This window comes from Balaenoptera acutorostrata, chromosome 1 (genome assembly GCF_949987535.1).
Source record: "Balaenoptera acutorostrata chromosome 1, mBalAcu1.1, whole genome shotgun sequence".
NCBI classification, from domain to species: domain Eukaryota; kingdom Metazoa; phylum Chordata; class Mammalia; order Artiodactyla; family Balaenopteridae; genus Balaenoptera; species Balaenoptera acutorostrata.
In genome coordinates, this window is record NC_080064.1 from 185,372,091 (window position 1) to 185,387,306 (window position 15,216).

The following is a 15,216-nucleotide window of genomic DNA, read 5'->3' on the forward strand; positions in this document are numbered from 1 at the left end:
CTGCCTGAACCATCTCCCCTCCCCCCTCCCAGGTCCGTGGAAAAATTGTCTTCCACAAAACTGGTCCCTGGTGCCAAAAAGTTTGGGGACCACTGCTCTATAATATACTCTCGTTCTAATTATCTCTGCACTGCTCCTCCTGGGGAGGCTGCAACTTGTAACTAGAAAATCATGAGCTCGGTACAGGCATCTCTGGCTGTGAATTCTACCTCCACTGCCTGCTGACTGCATGGCCTATAGCAGGGGCCCCCAATCCCCGGGCCATGGACTGGTACCAGTCTGTGATGTGGCCTGTTAAGAACTGGGACACACAGCAGGAGGTGAGTGGTGGGCAAGTGAGCAAAGCTTCCTCTGTATTTACAGCCACTCCCCATGGCTCGCATTACTGCCTGATCTCCGCCTCCTGTCAGCATTATGGTGCGTTGTATAATTATTTCATTATATATTACGATGTAATAATAATTGAAATAAAGTGCACAATAAATATAATGTGCTTGAATCATCCCGAAACCATCCCCAGCCTCCGGTCTGTGGAAAAATTGTCTTCCACAAAACCAGTCCGTGGTGCCAAAAATGTGGCCAATAACATTTTTCTTTTTTAAATTAGGCTGTCAATTTTTGATTATGATTCTCACTTGAGCTGTTAAGAATATATGACATTTTATTTTTTTACATGACTTAATTCTCTTACTCAATTAGGAAATTATGAGGAATAACAGGGCCCAATATGTTGAACAAACTGAGCTGAGTTTTCCACTTGTCTTTCTTCTATATAATTTACCTCTTTAGCATCAGTCATAATTACTAATAACTAAATGTTTTTCAATTATATTAGTATGAATATATTTCATAATCTGAATATTTGTCAAGTGGCTTAAGAGAGTAATGGTTAAAATAAATTTTATGCAGGTGTTCTCTGATAAGCCTGGGAATGTCTTGATATCAGACCCAATTTAGGAAGCCAGTTCTCAGTGTTCAAATATGTGCAGCAAGTTGGTTATTTTGTTAAAGAGAAGGGGTTCAGTTGCTTAGAACAAATGTTTAATTATGAGTCAAAAGTAATTTTGTGATGCCTGAATATAGAGATTAAAAATGCTGCACCAATTTGCATTTAGATATTGGCAAGTTCACTGCATTATAAGAAAGTCTATTCAGTTGTAAAATAAGCTTTTTGAAGAAACATGTCTGGTTGACTAATATCTAGAAATAGTCCCAATGTTATACAGATAATCTATGGACACCACCCATGAATTTACACAAAAATTATTTTGTCAATGTAATTTTTAACATACCAAAATATATAATTCAGAAAAATTCACGAATAAAATATTTTATATTTTACATATTTTATATTTTTGTATTTATTAAAATATTTTATATTTTTATATTCATTATATTTTACCTATAAAACTTTGTATTTACTATATTACATATATAAAGATATTTAAAGGATAGTAAAAATTCACACATAAAAAGATTTATAAATCCTAAAATATTATAACAAATTAAAAAGTAAATGTATGCCAATCAAACTGGAAACACTTATCTTTTTAATCTTCTAGTAGGCATTTCTTATCTATGACAGCAAAGAAGGGGCCACACTACATTTTACCCTTCAATCTTTGCTGGAAATACAGTGAGCAAAAGTTCTTTGTTTAAAACTAGCAAAGCATGTCACAAAAAAAGAAAACTACAGGCCAATATCTCTGATGAACATAGATGCAAAAATCACCAACAAAATACTAACAAACAGAATCCAACAGCACATTACAAGGAATATACACCCTGATCAAGTGGGGTTTACCCCAGGAATACAAGGATTCTTCAATATACGCAAATCAACAAATGTGATACACCATATTAACAAACTGAAGGAGAAAAACCATTTGATAATGTCAATAGATGTAGAAAAAGGTTTTGACAAAATTCAACACCCATTTATGATAAAAACTCTCAAGAAAGTATGCATAAAGGGAACCTAACTCAACATAATAAAGGCCATATATGACAAACCCACAACCAACATTGTTCTCAACAGTGAAAAACTGAAACAATTTCCTCTAAGATCAGAAACAAGACAAGGTTGCGCACTCTCACCACCATTATTCAACATAGTTATGGAAGTTTTAGCCATAGCAATCAGAGAAGAAAAAGAAATAAAAGGAATCCAAACTGGAAAAGAAGAAGGAAAACTGTCACTGTTTGTAGATGACATGAGACATAGAGAATCCTAAAGATGCTACCAGAAAACTACTAGAGCTAATCAATGAATTTGGTAAAGTTGCAGGATACAAAATTAATGCACAGAAATCTCTTGCATTCCTATACACTAATGATGAAAAATCTGAAAGAGAAATTAAGGAAACACTCCCATTTACCATTGCAACAAAAAGAATAAAATACCTAGGGAGACAAAAGAGCTGTATGCAGAAAACTATAAAACACTGATGAAAGAAATTAAAGGTGATACAAACAGATGGAGAGATATACCATGTTCTTGATTGGAAGAATCAACATTCTGAAAATGACTATATTATCCAAAACAATCTACAGATTCAATGCAATCCCTATCAAACTACCAATGGCATTTTTCACAGAACAAGAACAAAAAATCTCACAATTTGTATGGGAACACAAAAGACCCCAAATAGCCAAAGCAATCTTGAGAAAGAAAAATGGAGCAGGAGGAGTCAGGCTCCTGGACTTCAGACTATACTACAAAGCTACAGTAATCAAGACAGTATGGAACTGGCACAAAAACAGAAACATAGATCAATGTTACATGATAGAAAGCCCAGAGAGAAACCCACACACATAAACCTTATTTTTGATAAAGGAGGCAAGAATATACAATGGAGAAAAGACAGCCTCTTCAATAAGTGGTGCTGGGAAAAATGGACAGCTACATGTAAAAGAATGAAATTAGAACACTCCCTATTACCATACACAAAAATAAACTCAAAATGGACTAAAGACCTAAATGTAAGGCCAGACACTATTAAACTCTTAGAGGAAAACATAGGCAGAACACTCTATGACATAAATCACAGCATAGTCCTTTTTAACCCACCTCCTAGAGAAATGGAAATAAAAACAAAAATAAACCAATGGGATCTAATGAAAGTTAATAGCTTTTGCACAGCAAAGTTAAGCATAAACAAGATGAAAAGACATCTCTCAGAATGGGAGAAAATATTTGCAAATGAAGCAATGGACAAAGAATTAATCTCCAAAATATGCAAGCAGCTCATGCAGCTCAATATCAAATAAAGAAACAACCCAATACAAAAATGGGCAGAAGCCCTAACTAGACATTTCTCCAAGGAAGATATATAGATTGCCAACAAACACATGAAAAGCTGCTCAACATCACTAATCATTAGAGAAATGCAAATCAAAACTACAAAGAGGTGTCACCTCACACCAGTCAGAATGGCCATCATCAAAAAATCTACAAACAGTAAATGCTGGAGAGGGTGTGGAGAAAAGGGAACCCTCTTGCAGTGTTGGTGCGAATGTAAATTGATACAGCCACTATGGAGAACAGTATGGAGGTTCCTTAAAAATCTAAAAATAGAACTACCATATGACCCAGCAATCCCACTACTGGGCATATACCCTGAGAAAACCATAATTCAAAAAAAGTCATGTACCACAATGTTCATTGCAGCTCTATTTACAATAGCCAGGACATGGAAGCAAACTATGTGTCCGTTGACAGATGAATGGATAAAGAAGATGTGGCACATATGTAGAATGGAATATTACTCAGCCATAAAAAGAAATGAAATTAAGTTATTGTAGTGAGGTGGATGGACCTAGAGTCTGTGATACTCTGAAGTAAGTCAGAAAGAGAAAAACAAATACCGTATGCTAACACTTATATATGGAATCTAAAAAAAAAAAAAAAGGTTCTGGTGAACCTAGGGGCTGGACAGGAATAAAGACACAGACGTAGAGAATGGACTTGAAGACACGGGGAGGGGGAAGTGTATACTGGGACGAAGTGAGAGAGTAACATTGATGTATATACACTACCAAATGTAAAATAGTTAGCTAGTGGGAAGTAGCCCCATTGCACAGGGAGATCAGCTCGGTGCTTTGTGACCCCCTAGAGGGGTGGGATAAGGAGGGTAGGAGCTAGACGCAAGAAGGAAGGGATATGGGGATATATGTATGCATATAGCTGAATCACTTTGTTATACAGCAGAAACTAACACAACATTGTAAAGCAATTATACTCCAATAAAGATGTTAAAAAATAAATAAATAAAACTAGCAAAGTATATAAACTCATGTACTGCACTTATGCTTATAACTGATGATTTCTACTCATTTCATATCTTCTCTAAGCACATTACACCTGTAATTTTCTTGAGGCCATCTGTAACTCGTACCAATGAAAAATCATATTTATCTCAACAAAAGCAAGATTGTGATTTGTGCAGTCCAGTGATTTCTGTGCTATGAATGCAGATTTATAAAAACACTGTCTCTGGAGCCTTAAATAGTAATAATAAGAGCTGTTGAAAAAAATCAACACGCAGTTAAAAATATCTCAATGATATTATGGACAAAAATCTGGTGATCTACAGCTAAGAGTAACATTTTTTTAAATAAGAAATATAGTTATTGTTTCCATTTAAACCTACCATCAGTTTTAGTTTTGCTTCCAAGTCCTATCACTGAAACTTAAAACACTTTCCTTCTATTTTACTCGTAAAAATTTAGGAGACATTAACTAGAGTTGGGGTTGAAGGAAAAGACTAATTTCTAAATATATTGTTTCCTCATTTAAAAAGTAAACGTTACTTTCTTATATTTTTAAAATAGGTGTTATCCATCTTTGGTTCACCCATTAAAATGCATCTGCCCAATGCATCCACCCTATGTAATTATCTGTAATCAGTACCTGTTGTGATGGGTTGCATTATTGCATTATTGTATTCAAACGTGAATGAGTTGACAAAGTGACCATCTCTCAGCTCAGTACTGATTATACATCTGTTACTTATACTGGGAATAAATTAAAATCCCACCTGACAATATCTCTATCATTGTCATTCTATGTACAAGAAATACATTATTTTGCTTCTGAATAAACCAGTTTGTCTTCAAATTCTGTATGCCTGAGTGGTCTGTTAGCTGATCCTAGGTAAGCCACAAAAACAAATGTTTGTTTTGATTTTCAATTTTTAATTATTTTGTTCTGCTGTTTGTATTTTTTTTCACCTGTGCATTGAGCTCTTATCTAGATCAAGTAAGGAATTATAGAGACACAGAGACAAGACATAAAGGCATGTTCCTTGCCTTCCATACCCAACCCTTAAATGTGCAAATTGTATTCCTGGCTCACTAACTCATGAAATGTCAGATATGACTCCCCCCATAGGATATCGGACTTTTTGAGAGAAAAGTTCCTCACCAGTGCTAGTCTTAGTATACAAACCCTGTCAGATAACAAGTCAGTATATCTAATTATATGTAATTATCAACAAGTGATCAAAGTTTATTTTTCTAGGTCAATACCATGTTCGTGCTGATATTTAGAGAGGTAGTAAGAAGATGCCTTATCAAAGCCTCCTAGAAATCTACAAAAGTTGAACAAAAAAACAGAGAGTATGTTGGTGGTTGCCAAGGCATGGGGGCTGGGGCAAATGGGGAGATGTTGGTCAAAGGGTACAAACTTTGAGTTATAAGAAGACTAAATGCTGGGGTTGTAATGTACAGCAAGGTTACGATATTTAAGAAAACTGTATTGTATACCTGAAATTTGCTAAAAATGTAGATCTTATATTCAACACACACACATACACACAAATGGTAACTATATGAGGTGATGGATGTGTTAACTTACCTTATTGTGCTAATCATCTCACAAGGTATAGGCATATCGAATAATCACTTTGTACACCATAAACTTACAAAATGTCACTTGTCAGTTATATCTCAATAAAGCTGAAAACAAAAAAGCCTCCTGAACTAGAGCTTCAAGATTCTCTTTGTTGTCACCAACAATGTCATCTCAATGGGGAAACCATTCTAAAATTTTTCATTTCAAAGCATGATGCAGTAGGGAAGGAGAAAGAAATCCTGGTAACTTTGCATTCCACATTTTGTTTTGAGGTCTTGCAGATATGAATGCATGATGAAATAGAAGCTCATGTTTAAAATATAATAACTGATATCTAGGGACTTCCCTGGTGGTAAGTGGTTGAGAATCCACCTGCCAATGCAGGGGACACGTGTTCGATCCTTGGTCCGGGAAGATCCCACATGCCACGGAGCAACTAAGCCAGTGTGCCACAACTACTGAGCCTGCTCTCTAGAGCCCGCGAGCCACAACTACTGAAGCCTGCATGACTAGAACCCGTGTTTCTCGACAAGAGAAGTCACCACAGTGAGAAGACTGCACACCACAATGAAGAGTAGCCCCCACTTGCTGCAACTAGAGAAAGCCCACACACAGCAATGAAGACCCAATGCAGCCATAAATAAATAAATAAATTTATAAAAAAGAAAATAACTGATATCTAAGAAGGAGATGCTTTGGCAATCCTGTTCCAGATGAGTCAGAGAAAACAATACCAATAACATAATATTTTAAAAGAACACGTTTATTTCAAAGAATCAGTAATTCACATAAATAGTAATCAAAAAGAGTTATGATACTTCAGTCTAAGTGCAACAAGTACTCATCCACCCTCTCATTTAATAAATATTAACTATATTAAATTTAGAATAGGTCAAGTTCAAGCTAAGGGCAGAAGTACAGAACTCTCTTGAGCTATATCTAATGTTGCTAAAAAACAAAGAAATCAGCAAGTCTTACATGGGCTTTTTATTAGGTGAGGTAGGTTATAAGTGCAATTTGAAGATCAATAATGAAATTTTAAAATTCTCAATTACATGACTGAAAAATTTCTATTAATAGATTTGCAGATGTTTTATAAAGTGATATACTTTACTTCTATCTTAAAATTAATTTCGATTTGTACATACTTAGGTAATGTGTAAAATTTAAAAATTAGGATCTTTAATGATAGAAGATTTTGACATTCCAGGGCATTCAAATTATTTTTAATTTACTAGAAACTTCTGCTTTCTCTTTTTAAAAGACCGCAAACCAAATGCTTTATCTAGACCTAATTTGGGGGATTGTTTCAAAAAGACTTTATTTTTTAGTAAATAATGTGTTTGATTATATATAATGATTTAAAATTTTTAAACAATTCAAAAAGAAAACATTAAATTGCTAATTAAATCACCTCTCAAAGATCATTTTAACTTTTCAGTACTAAATTTAATAACAAAAAGAATAAATTTTATATTATTGTTGGATAATTGATAGATATGTTACTCTGAAATATATTTGTAGATTAGTTAACGTAAAGAATCACACCTTGGGTTTCCCTGGTGGCACAATGGTTAAGAATCCACCTGCCAATTCAGGGGACACGGGTTTGAGCCCTGGTCAGGGAAGATCCCACATGCCGCGGAGCAACTAAGCCTGTGCACCACAACTACTGAGCCTGCGCTCTAGAGACCGCGAACCACAACTACTGAAGCCTGCGCGCCTAGAGCACGTGCTCCTAAACAAGAGAAGCCACCGCAATGAGAGGCCCACGCACCGCAACGAAGAGTAGCCCCCGCTCACCTCAACTAGAGAAAAGCCTGAGCACAGCAATGAAGACTCAACGCAGCCAAAAAGAAAAAAAAAAAAAGAATCACACCTTAAAGGACCAAAGCCCTTGTCCTTGGATATCTATAGTAATTTTAAATGTTATATAATCTGAAATAAACTTATAAAAGACAGTTGTGTGTCAGAAAGAAATCTTCAAAGAAGAATTCAGCAATACCAGATTTTAGTGGATATGAAGAAATAATTGAGTGCTTGACATCTAACTTTATAGGTCAAACCTGAAAAGGCAACATCTGAAAATGAACTGATATAAAATTATAGAATTTTAGTTGGGAGTTAGGTTGGTGGTTTCATAAAACAAATTGAGTATGTGACCTAGATTTCAGAAGGCACAAAGAACAAAGGAAGAGTTAGTTAAGAGCCATAAGCCAGTTTGTCCTACGGAATCTTGAAACAGCGGACGAATATGATCAGGGTCACCTATGGATGCAATCTATATGGTCAGGGAGGAGGTGAAAACATGAACCAAATTAAATTCTATTTTTCTAGTTATGAGAAATGGATATTGGGGGCATTCAGGTCTTTCAGAGCTAAAGCCAAATAACAAAGCTACTCCCATAAAGAGACTGACTATAACATGGCATATAAAATGTATCACTGTGCAGTAATAAGTGAACTGTAGTCTTTTTACTTTTATCCCATATTAAAAACTTACCAACTACTAAGCAAGTCTGCCAAACAAAAAGACAAAGTTCAGAAGATTTTTGCCATCTCAAATGGATTAATGATCTACCATTAAATTACTTCTGAAAGATTAACTTTTTAAATTTGTATTTTTATAGTTGGTATATGCAGAAAAATGTGTATGAAAATAACTTTATTTGTAAATTTAAAGGTATTGTCAATGAAAGTTTTATATATTGGTCGTGATTAGCAATGACCTTTTTCACCTGTAATAAGAGCAAAAAAGTTAAAAATGAGTTAGGTTGCATAAAAGCTATTGCAAATATCTGTGTGTGTGTATATGTGTGTGTTGGGTGTGTGTGGGGGGGGTATACAGGCCACCATGATTGTGAGTTCACATGGAAAAGACATATATATTTATGATCTTACATTCAAACTAGTATTCTTACACATTCCCCAGAATGAGACAATATATACAATATTAAATGTAAATTATATTTGCAGTTCAGTTATAAGCTGGACAAAAGTTGTAGCGAAAAAGGGAAACTTATGTCACAGAAATATTTTTATTGTATAAATTTAACTTTATGCTTATTTGCAAATTCTATGTTTGAAATAGTGTATTTGGTTCCTATCACTAATATATTTCAAACATTTGGAGCTATTTTAAAAGGCTATTAAAATAGAGGATTTTTACTAATTGCTTTAAGGTGGCCTTTCAAATTTATGTGCATAAAATGACCCTCTGTTGACATGTCCATTTCCGTAAGGATATAAGTTTGCTAAATTGAAATTTCTTTTTGTCTTTAACTCTCTAAAAAGTAGTATATATTAAGATAATATAATAATATAGAAATTGTGTGACTTAGGCAACAACTAAAGTGAATATACATCTTCAAATTAGTGTGTCAAAACCAAAAATAATTTTATTTCTTCATTTTGCTTCTTCTTTCACTACAGTGGTAGAAATTAAAATTTGTCATTTAAGAATTCTCCTTGCCCATAGATTGCATTTAAAGTGTCCAAGATTACAAAGCATATTGGTTATAAAGGGGATGGTTGAGGAGCATCTTGTCCTCAATGTTGTTTTTTGCATGAGGATACCCAGTGTCATGTGTGATCCACTGACTTCAGTGTAAGCAGAACACAGGTTGTTATTGATTTAGGCATCATTCATGTGAGTCACGTGTTGCTACTGTATCTCAGACTCTGATCCTTGGATATCAATCCTTAAATACAGAAAGGCCTAGGTGCTTAAATTCTGTGTGTGTGTGTGTGTGTGTGTGTGTGTGTGTGTGTGTGTGTGTGTGTACAAGATTGAGGGGGAGAGAGAGAGAGGGAGAGAGAGAGATAGAGAGAGAGGGAGGGTGCGAGGGAGGGAAGACGGAAGAAGAATGTTTTGCTATGTATTTAATTTTTATTAGGAATGAAAAGTCACTATTTCTAAAATATGATTCCACTACACAATTATAAACATTATTAGTAATAAACTACTGTAAAAAAAAATAGACCCAAAACATACAACTCAAACACAAGATATTCATTTTTGTATTTTTTAAGTGCTCATATAACAGCCCAAAGCAGTCATTTCATGGTTGGGTTTTCTCTGTACAATAATCCAAGGATTCCACCATTGGTAAGATAACATTATTAGTAATAAACTACTGTAAAAAAAAAAATAGACACAAAACATACAACTCAAACACAAGAGATTCATTTTTGTATTTTTTAAAGTCCTCATATAATAGCCCAAAGCAGTCATTTCATGGTTGGGTTTTCTCTGTACAATAATCCAAGGATTCCACCATTGATAAGATATCGTTAATATTCACTTGAAAAAAGAGAGTACTGAGGAGGAATCTGTTCTCTAAAAGTATTTTATTGGAAAGGTCATCCATTGCTCTTCACTTTTTATTTGCTAGAGCTCAGTCACAAAACCTACTTAATCCCAGGGAAAGATGAGAAGGTGACCTAGTTAAGTGCTAGGAGGACAAAAAGATTTTTAGGGACAACTAATATTCTCTGCAACGATCATCACTTTTGGTTACTAAATATCCCTAATCCCCGTTTTACTCAGGGAAAATATTATCCACATCCCCAAATAGAAAATAACCCCATCCAGTTAATGCGTCTGGCTCATTGTCCAAGATAGCTTGGCCAATGCACAGCTTTTGTAGCCTGGAATCCTATAACTTACAGGAAAAAATTATATACATCTACCCCACCCCCATATCTAATATATCTTGGTGGAGGAAAAAGAGAATCACAACCAAAAACAGACAACCCACCCTTCCCATTTGGAAAAGGTAAGAAACGGAATCCCAGCGGTGATGGAATCTGGCTGCGTAAGCACCAAGAAGATCCATTTTTCAGATGGTTAAAGGTATTCTCTGATCAGACCCCTGATTATCTGGCGGGAAAAAAACTCCCTTATCTATTTGTGCCTATCCATTAGCTCTGCCTCTATAATATCCTTCTCAGTGTATTATCATACATTGCGACATCTAACGTTGGTTTAGATAAATATGCTCCACTTGACTTCCTTTTTTAGCCTATTTTCTGTCTGTGCACGTTTGATGGCCTTAGAATTGTTTTATAGTCACAAGTCTTCTGTTTTCCTTGGCAATGAATCACCTAAAAACTTAGTAGAATTCTAATCTATTAACATCATATGTTTGTGATGATACTCAAAGTTCTTTCTTAGACACAGATAAGATTTTCTTATAGCCTTATTTTTATATCTATCTGTTTATGTCTCTCTCCCCCTTTCTTTCTCTTAGTATTTTCATTCCCCTTGGGAAAAAAAGGCCTTGGTAAGAAGAAAAAACATCCTTTCTCTGATCTGCAGGGTTGATCTGAAGAAGTCTTAACAAATTATTTTAACTCAATACATTTGCATCCATACCTTCTACCTTTTGGAATCTAAAGTTAGACTGGTTTTGTAAGACTGTGGAACTCAAATAAAGATAGTATATTCTCTTTATTTATGTTTTTAAACCAGCTAATTCTCATCTGAGCTCATTTTACATTCTTGTATTTATCTACTGTAAGAACAAAACATTTTGGCTCTTTCTGTCAGTTTCCCCAGAAGAATGGTCCTTAACCAGGGACAATTTTGTCCTCCAGGGGACATCTGGTAATATTGGAAAACATTCTTGATTGTCAATACTATGAGAGGTACACTGGCATCTAGCAGGTAAAGGCCAGGGATGTTGCTAAATGTCCTGCAATGCACAGGACAGACTCTCACAAAAAATAATTATCCTGCCCCAAATGACAAGTGTCACTGTTGAGAAAAGTTGTCCTAGATTTACCCGCAGTAAGTCCTTAGTATGCTCTCTAAATGATTCTATGAGACGATATTTGTGTTTTTTTGTCACTATAAAAAAAGGTCCATCTCTCCTGCCCGACACCTAACCACTGAGGCCAGTGCCATGTTTTGTTGTTGCTGTTGTTGTGGTGTCACCCTATTTCAAAGTAATAATTTCTGTATTACTTAGGATGAAATTAGCTATTAGAAGAGATGAACCTCACAGTATGAAAGATATAGAGCAAACACAATTCCATCTGATTTCTTTCTTAGATAACAGCCCCAAGTCTCTGTGGCTCTGTCATCTCCTGGGACCTCTTGGCATCCTTTGCATACAGATGGAAAGAAAAAACAAACACTGTGGTGGAGGCACATCTCCTTCATAAAATACCTGACCTAGAAACGGATGTATCACTTCTGCTCACATTCCGTTCACCAGAACGTAGTCATGTGACCACACCTGTACACAAGGGAGGCTGGGAAATGTTGTCCAGCTTTGTACTCAGAAAGAGGAGAAAATGAATATTGAGAGAATAGCTAACAGCTTCTGCGACTGATGACTTTATCACTTTCCAAGTGTGAAAATTTTAAGATCATGCTAGAATATAATCTCTATATTTGTTTCTAACTGCTGTTGTACAAAATGTCACAGGTGTAGTGATTTAAAACAACACACATTTATTATCTTATAGTTGTGGAGGTAAGAAGTTCAAAACTAGTATCAGTGAGATAAAGTCAAGGTTTCTGCAGGGCAATGTTCCTTCTGGAGGTTCTATGTGAGAGACCTTTCCATGTCCTCACAGCTTCTAGAGGCTGCCTATTATTTCCTGGTTCACAGCTGGCCTTTTCTACTCTTACCTCTACTTTGTCACATCTTTTCTCCCTCTGCTTCTATCATCTCATCACCTCTTCTGAATCTAATCCTACTGCATCCCTCTTTTTTGTTTTTGGTTTTAATAACGTCATGCTTTTATTTTTGGCTGCACTGCGTGGCTTGTGGGATCTTAGTTTCCTGACTAGGGATCGAACCTGGGCCCTTGGCAGTGAGAGTGCGGAGTCCTAACCACTGAATGGCCAGGGAACTCCTCATCCCTCTTATATTGGACTCTTTAGATTATATCGGGCCCACTCAGATAGGCCAAGATAATCTCTCTAACTTAAGATCCTTAACTAAATCACAACTGCAAATTCCCTTTTGGTATGTAAAGTAATATAGTCACAGGGTACTGGGAATTAGGACATGGATATCTTGGGGAAGGTTGCATTATTCAGCTTACTGCAGATCCAGACAAGGAGAGAATATTTACTTCCTTCACTGCTGCATTCTCAGTGTTTAATATTGTACTTTGAACAGGCTATATATACCTGATAGATATTTTTAAATGAATGAATTTATCGGTCTTTTAAATAATATATAGTTTAGCAAGCATAATGCAGTCTGTAGTCCATTTTTATGTGTTGGTGACTAAAAACTTATCAAATTTTGATTCTTGGGCAGGTTGGCAGATCAGGCTGGACTTTGACCCAGGGCCACACATCTAATGAGGAAAATCTTCGTGATTCAAACAGCATCCATGTTTTTCTATTTAATAAGCCTCCTAGGGTTCAAGATGGTGGAGTAGAAGGAAGTGTGCTCACTCCCTCTTGCGAGAGCACCAGAATCAAACTAACTGCTGAACAATTATCAACAGGAAGACACTGGAACTAACCGAGAAAGATACCCCACAACCAAAGACAAAGGAGAAGATGCAATGAGACAGTAAGAGGGGCACAACCACAATAAAATCAAATCCTATTACCGCTGGGTGGGTGAATCACAAACTGGAAAACAATTATACCACAGAAGTCCACCCACTGGAGTGAAGGTTCTGAGCCCCATATCAGGCTTCCCAACCTGGGGGTCTGGCAATGGGATGAGGAATTCCAAGAGAATCAGATTTTGAAGTCTAGCAGGATTTGATTGCAGGACTTCAACAGGACTGGGGGAAACAGAGACTCCACTCTTGGAGGGCACACACAAAGTAGTGTGTGCATCAGGACCTAGGGGGAAGGAGCAGTGACCCCACAGGAGACTGAATCAGACCTACCTGCTACTGTTGGAGGGTCTCCTGCAGAGATGGGGGTGGCTGTGGCTCACTGCGGGGAAAAGGACACTGGTAGCAGAAGTTCTGGGAAGTACTCCTTGGTATGAGCACTCCTGCAGTCTGCCATTAGCCCCACCAAAGAGCCTGAAGCCTCAAGTGCTGAGTCACCACAGACCAAACAAACAACAGAGAGGGAACTCAGCCCCTGCCACCAGCAGACAAGTGAATTAAAGTTTTACTGAGCTGTGCCAACCAGAGCAACACCCAGCTCTACCCACCACCAGTCCCTCCCATCAGGAAGCTTGCACAACCCTCTTAAATAGCTTCATCCACCACAGGGCAGAGAGAAGAAGCAAGAAGAACTACAATCCTGCAGCCTGTGGAATGAAAACCACATTCACAGAAAGATAGACAAAATAAAAAGGCAGAGTACTATGTACCAGATGAAGGAACAAGATAAAACCCCAGAAAAACAACTAAATGAAGTGGAGATAGGCAACCTTACAGAAAAAGAATTCAGAATAATGATAGTGAAGATGATCCAGGACCTCGGAAAAAGAATGGAGGCAAAGATCAAGAAGATGTAAGCAATGTTTAACAAAGATCTAGAAGAATTAAAGAACAAACACCTAGAAGAATTAAAGAACAAACAAACAAAGATGAACAATAAAATAACTGAAATGAAAACCACACTAGAAGGAATCAATAGCAGAATAACTGAGGCCGAAGAATGGAAAAGTGAGCTGGAAGACAGAATGGTGGAATTCACTGCCATGGAACAAAATAAAGAAAAAAGAATTAAAAGAAATGAAGGCAGCCTAAGAAAATACTGGGACAACATTAAACACACGAACATTCACATTATAGGGGTTCCAGAAAGAGAAGAGAGAGATAAAGGACCCAAGAAAATATTTGAAGAGATTATAGTTCAAAACTTCCCTAACATGGGAACGGAAATAGCCACCCAGGTTCAGGAAGCTCAGAGAGTCCCAGGCAGGTTAAATGCAAGGAGAAACACACTGAGACACATAGTAATCAAATTAACAAAAATTAAAGACAAAGAAAAATTATTAAAAGAAACAAGGGGAAAATGACAAATAACATACGAGGGAACTCCCATAAGGTTAAGAGCTGATTACTCAGCAGAAACTCTACAAGCCAGAAGGGAGTGACACAATATGTTTAAAGTGATGAAAGGGAAGAACCTACAACCAAGATTACTCTACCTGGCAAGGATCTCATTCAGATTTGACAGAGAAATCAAAAGCCTTACAGATAAGCAAAAGCTAAGAGAATACAGCATCACCAAACCAGCTCTATGACAAATGCTAAAGGAACTTCTCTAAGTGGAGAACACGAGAGAAGAAAAGGAACTACAAAAACTGGGAAAGAAGGAGTAAAACTGTCATTGTTTGCAGGTGGCATGATACTATACATAGAAAATTCCGAAGATACCACCAGAAAAATACTAGAGCTCATCCATGAATTAGGTAAAG

The 15,216-nt window shown here is 36.4% G+C and overlaps 1 pseudogene; it reads left to right on the top strand.

Annotated features, from left to right (window-relative positions):
- Positions 1–263: 263 nt before the first annotated feature.
- Positions 264–15,216, top strand: part of LOC103018906 (40S ribosomal protein SA-like) — a 97,965-nt pseudogene continuing 83,012 nt past the window's right edge.